The 4,896-nt window shown below is 47.2% G+C and overlaps 1 long non-coding RNA gene across 1 annotated transcript; it reads right to left on the bottom strand.

Moving 5' to 3' along the window:
- Positions 1–2,577: 2,577 nt before the first annotated feature.
- On the bottom strand, positions 2,578–4,579 carry LOC138657598 (uncharacterized). The gene is made up of 3 exons (XR_011317085.1): positions 4,451–4,579; positions 3,130–3,341; positions 2,578–2,803 (listed from the first exon to the last, which is right to left on the bottom strand). It is a non-coding gene; the product is annotated as an uncharacterized lncRNA (long non-coding RNA).
- Positions 4,580–4,896: the final 317 nt, after the last annotated feature.

Genomic DNA, 4,896 nt, shown 5'->3' on the forward strand with positions numbered 1-4,896 from the left:
ACAGCTGCCTAAAGGACAGTACTCCCACAGGCAGGGGGTGCAGAGTACACACAGCAGCTTAAAGGACAGTACTCCCACAGGTGGGGGGTGCAAAGTATACACAGCAGCTTCAAGAACAACACTCCCACAGGCAGGGTGGTGCAGAGTACACACACTGGCTTAAACGACAGTACTTCCACCTGAGGGGGGTGCAGAGTACACACAGTGGCTTAAAGGACAGTACTCCCACAGCCTGGAAAGGGGTGCAGAGTACACACAGTGGCTTAAAGGACAGTACTCCCACAGGCGGGGGATGCGGAGTACAAACAGTGGCTTAAAGGACAGTTTTCCCACAGCCTGGAAAGGGGGTGTAGAGTACACACAGTGGCTTAAAGGACAGTGCTCCCACAGGCGGGGGTGCAGAGTACACACAGTGGCTTATAGGACAGTACTCCTACAGATGCTGCAACTGCTGTATATACACAAAAAAAGTTTCCATATTGTCACTCATCCAGATCCCTCAGATGGGTGGAGGATGAAGAGCTGAAAGGTGTCCATCGCGAACAGATGAGCAGATCTCTGGCTGGGACTGGGGAGTACAGCACGAACCGGAAAAAGATGCCCTGATGCTGGTACTGGTCAACATCAGAGAGAAGAGCACTGTGCGCACCGCGGCGACCCTACTTCTGAATGAAGGCCCTGTGTGTGCGCACTATCATGCTTGCACACACTTACAAAAGCCGCAGTCGTGCACATGCATGCACGCACACTGACCAGTGCCGCTGCCGCCCTTGTCAGAGCGCGCACACAGGGCCTTTAGTAAGATGTTTTAAAGGGCCGGTGGCCCACTGTGTAGTAGAGAGCCGCCAGACCATCGGGTATCTGCCGCCTTGACAGATAACCAATCCGGGACTGATGATAATGAAAACAAGCTATTAAATATTAAGCATAAGAATTGGAAAGGCTGTGCGCCAGAGGAAAGATCATGGGTTTCCGCTAATAACATCAATGCTGACCATCGATCTTTTCCTGGTGAGGCCGGCGTCACACAAAACATATTGAAAATCGTTCCGAGTCTCCATTCCGAGAGTTGCACAAGTGTTCTCCGTATGGTGATCCGTGTGTAATGCGGCTGCAATGTGATGATGCGATTTTCTCGCACCCATGTATCCGTATGACATGCGAATGACATGCGTATGGCTTTACATTTCTCACTGATTTTACCCATTGAATTTAATGGCTCAATGGGTCGAAATTAGAAAAATGTGTGCCTATTACTCGCAAGCTAGACAAAAGGTCCGTGTGATGTCCCAGTATTTCTCCCGCCCATAGGCTTGCATTGGCCGAGCCTCGGTGACAATGGCAGCATGCTGCGATTTTACACGCATGTCGAATACGGCTGAGAAAACAAACGGTGATGTGAGCTGCCCCATAGATTAACACTTGTCGAAGTGCTAGGCAATGTTTTCTTGCATAGCACTCGTACGTATTCTATGGTAATGTGACCCCGGCCTTAGCCTGGTGCTCAGTGCCCTGAGTAAGAGGGGGGCTAATGTAACATCTGTGCTGTCCCTCTATTTCTGCTTTGGATATATACTGTATTATATACTTTAATACTGGAGGGCTTCGCTGTTGGTCTGGGGTCTTCCCGGGAACCTGTACTCGGCCGAGCTTCGTATTGCAAGAGAGAGACGACGGGAGAAGATGCCGCTCTACTGCTCGGTCACCGCCATGTCCGGGGAGCCGCGGCTTTCTGCTGCCTTCTGCTCATCTGTGACCTGCGGATACTCAGAAAGCTGCAGAATCGGAGGTAGCAGTCAGTGAGCGCTGATTGGCTCTTACTGTCAAGTGACCGCACTTAGAGCTAAGGGGGCTCAGCTTAAATAAAAAGAATCTTGTGTCCTTTTATTTTCATTTTTTTATATTTTCTTAATCACCTGTTGTGTCTAATTCTGTTCCTTGAGGGGTGTAGTTTTTACAATCAGGTCACTTTGTAGGGGGGTTTCTACTGTCCTAGTATCGCAGGAGGGTCTGCAAATGTGACCTGGCCCCCAAAGCCATGCAAAGTCCAGCGTTTACGTGCCACTGAAGCTGCAGTTCAGGTTTTTTGGCTACAAAGCCCACAGCTCATCAGATTTGCATTTACCGCCATTGAAGCACAAGCCTTCATGTTTTCACGCCACCAAAACACAGTCCAGCACGATCAAACAAGGATCCTGCAAACATCCAACTAATGGCTCCATACATATTGCAGGAAGGTTGGCCAAACCCAAGGATTATTGCTGGAGCAGCGGACCATGTGCTGTGTGTTGGGCCATCTCCCCCACATATAACCACATTCTTGTATATGGGGAGTTGGGCGAGATATGTGTTGTGTGGACAAGTGTCCGGTGTACAGACAACTAGTGTACGGGCCCCTGAGATTACGGCAACTTATCATCCAGAAAGTCATTCTCCAGCCTGCTGCACCAATGCAGGACAGAGAAAGGCTTTTATCACCTAAGCCAGACCTCACTGGAGGGGAAGCAAGAAGAATAAAGGAGAAATGTAAAACAAGACACAAGTCCAGACAATTGTCATCTAAAACTTTATCTGGTATCGACCAAAAAAATTACAATCAGTGAAAGTATAAACCACATTTAAGAATAAAACAGATGATCGGGGACCATTACTTCGTCTGGAACTCCTTGGTGGACAGGTTGCTCGGCTGTCGGAGGCCTTTCCTGTTCTTGGTCTTCTCTTTCATGTGGATTCTGAAGACCAGGAGGCTCCTGAGGGTCGATCTCTCCTGCTGGCAGCTCAGAATGACTTGGAGATATGTTTCCTTCAGTTCAGGAAAGTAAGAGAGGAAAAAGATGGATGTGATGTAATAAGAAGATAAAAACATGTATGAAGAGTCATGTAACACTGCAAACAAAGATGACCCATAATGACCTGAGTGCTGTAGTATTAAAGAGACTGCAAAACGGGTGATGGGAAAAGACCTGGGACTTGTTATTAATATGTCATTTTTTTACCTGGTCTAAAAATAGCAAAAAAAAAACAAAAGATTCAAGGGATCAGCAGCATTTTAGAACAGGTAAAGACATGTACAAATTTATGGCAAGTGACAGATATTATGTATTGTGGAAAGGACTGTGATAAATATACCTACTAATGGAGCTGCCGACTGGACACAAAGAACTGCAGCTCATGGAAGAATGAAACTTCTTTCCTTCTCAGCCAGTAACTTCTATCGGTCCGGCTTGTCCGGTGCAGCATCATCTCTGGACCCACAGCTTCTCGTTGTCTCCTGAAGCTGCTCCTTCTCTTCCATCTGGACTTGTATCTCCACAAGGTGCCCGGTGACAAGGACTTCTCGCCTACAATTATTACACCCAAATGAATACCTGTCACTCATTGTTAGGGCGTCTTCTACAACTTTTTCTAGCATTCGGTACAAAATAAATAGTTTATTTCTTCTCCTAAACAATCTGTCTATCATTGACTTGTTCACCTTCAGCATGAGCTCTGGTAGAATATGGCTGTTATGTTCCTCACTCCTCAGTGCCCAGTGCTGTAAGAGGCCGCACAGTGGAACAGCTGCAAACAAATGATTCCCGGCCCCAACTACACTAATATCGTCTGCCCAGAGTGCCCCCAAGTATTCCCCAATTTCTGACCCCACCGCTCGATGCCCCCACAAGCACAATGCTGCCCTGCGGTGTCACCTGCCCGATACATGCTCCTTTATAGGTTTCTTCCAGCTGTGCACCAAGATGTGAAATAATGCGAGTACAGGGATTCCCATGTGTGAGTGCAGGGGTGGAGGGCATCGAGGATCAGACAGAGAGAGGCCCATACACTGACTGCTCGTATAGAGGGGATGAATCCTGCCGAAGCTACAAGAAGCTTCTGGACTGGGGGTGAGACAGCTCTTCAGCACGTTGTCTGGGAGAGAAGGAGGCAGAAGAAGATAATGAAGAATATTTAATACTTCACGAGTCTGCAATGTGAGGACGAGAATTAGATGAAGAAACATTTCGTTCCTCTATAATCCAACAATCAGTAAGCTCGAAACCTTCTGGGTGCAGCGTCCTCAACCGGAAAACCGACCCAAGGTCCAGCTGACCATCCTGTCGAATAGGACAGGTGCTGGATCTTTGAGTACTTTCCCTGTTCCCCAACGTGGAACAAACATCCCTCTGACTAGACCTACATCCAACCCCATTTCTTTCCTTCCCATTTTACTTCCTTTATTAATTTCTCCTCCAATATTACTGGTAACTCCAAGTTTCACAGTTTGATTGTCTCATCTGCTGCCTCTACATGTAGGAGTGACAATAAACAGCCATATACATCCTAAACCCTGATCACAAGGACCAGATCAGACACTTTATTAACAAAGTTAATCATATTTCCTAACTTACTGCATTCCTCTTCAGACTTCATCTGACCATACATCACCATTTAAAGAATCACAATCACTTACATGTCTGCTGCAGCACTTCTTGGATTGACTTCTCGCTGCTACTTGTTCTTATTTTGCAGTTTTCTGTCCTTCAACCATATTCTGCCTCTCACTGTCCACATCTTGTTGCACCGTCGCTGTTTTAATCCCTGTAACAAGAGATACTGTACGAGTATGGCTTCACATGTGGCAATTTCAAGACCCTTTACAGTTTGTGTGCCTCCAGAGTGCCCCCTTTGTCATTGGCATACCACCAGTACATACCCTTTAACACTGGTGTGCCACCAAAGCACACCCTTTGAAGATGCCGTGCCACCAGAGCACACCATTTGCTGTAGGCCTGCTAGAGGGGCCCAATATGTGACCTTTTTACTTACCAATAGGGCACCCATCTTTGTCTTTTTAGCATGCCACCGGGGTGCAACAGTTGGCCTCTTAGTCTACCACTGGGGAACCCATTTTGAGAT

The sequence above is a fragment of the Ranitomeya imitator genome, chromosome 1 (assembly GCF_032444005.1).
Source record: "Ranitomeya imitator isolate aRanImi1 chromosome 1, aRanImi1.pri, whole genome shotgun sequence".
NCBI lineage: Eukaryota > Metazoa > Chordata > Amphibia > Anura > Dendrobatidae > Ranitomeya > Ranitomeya imitator.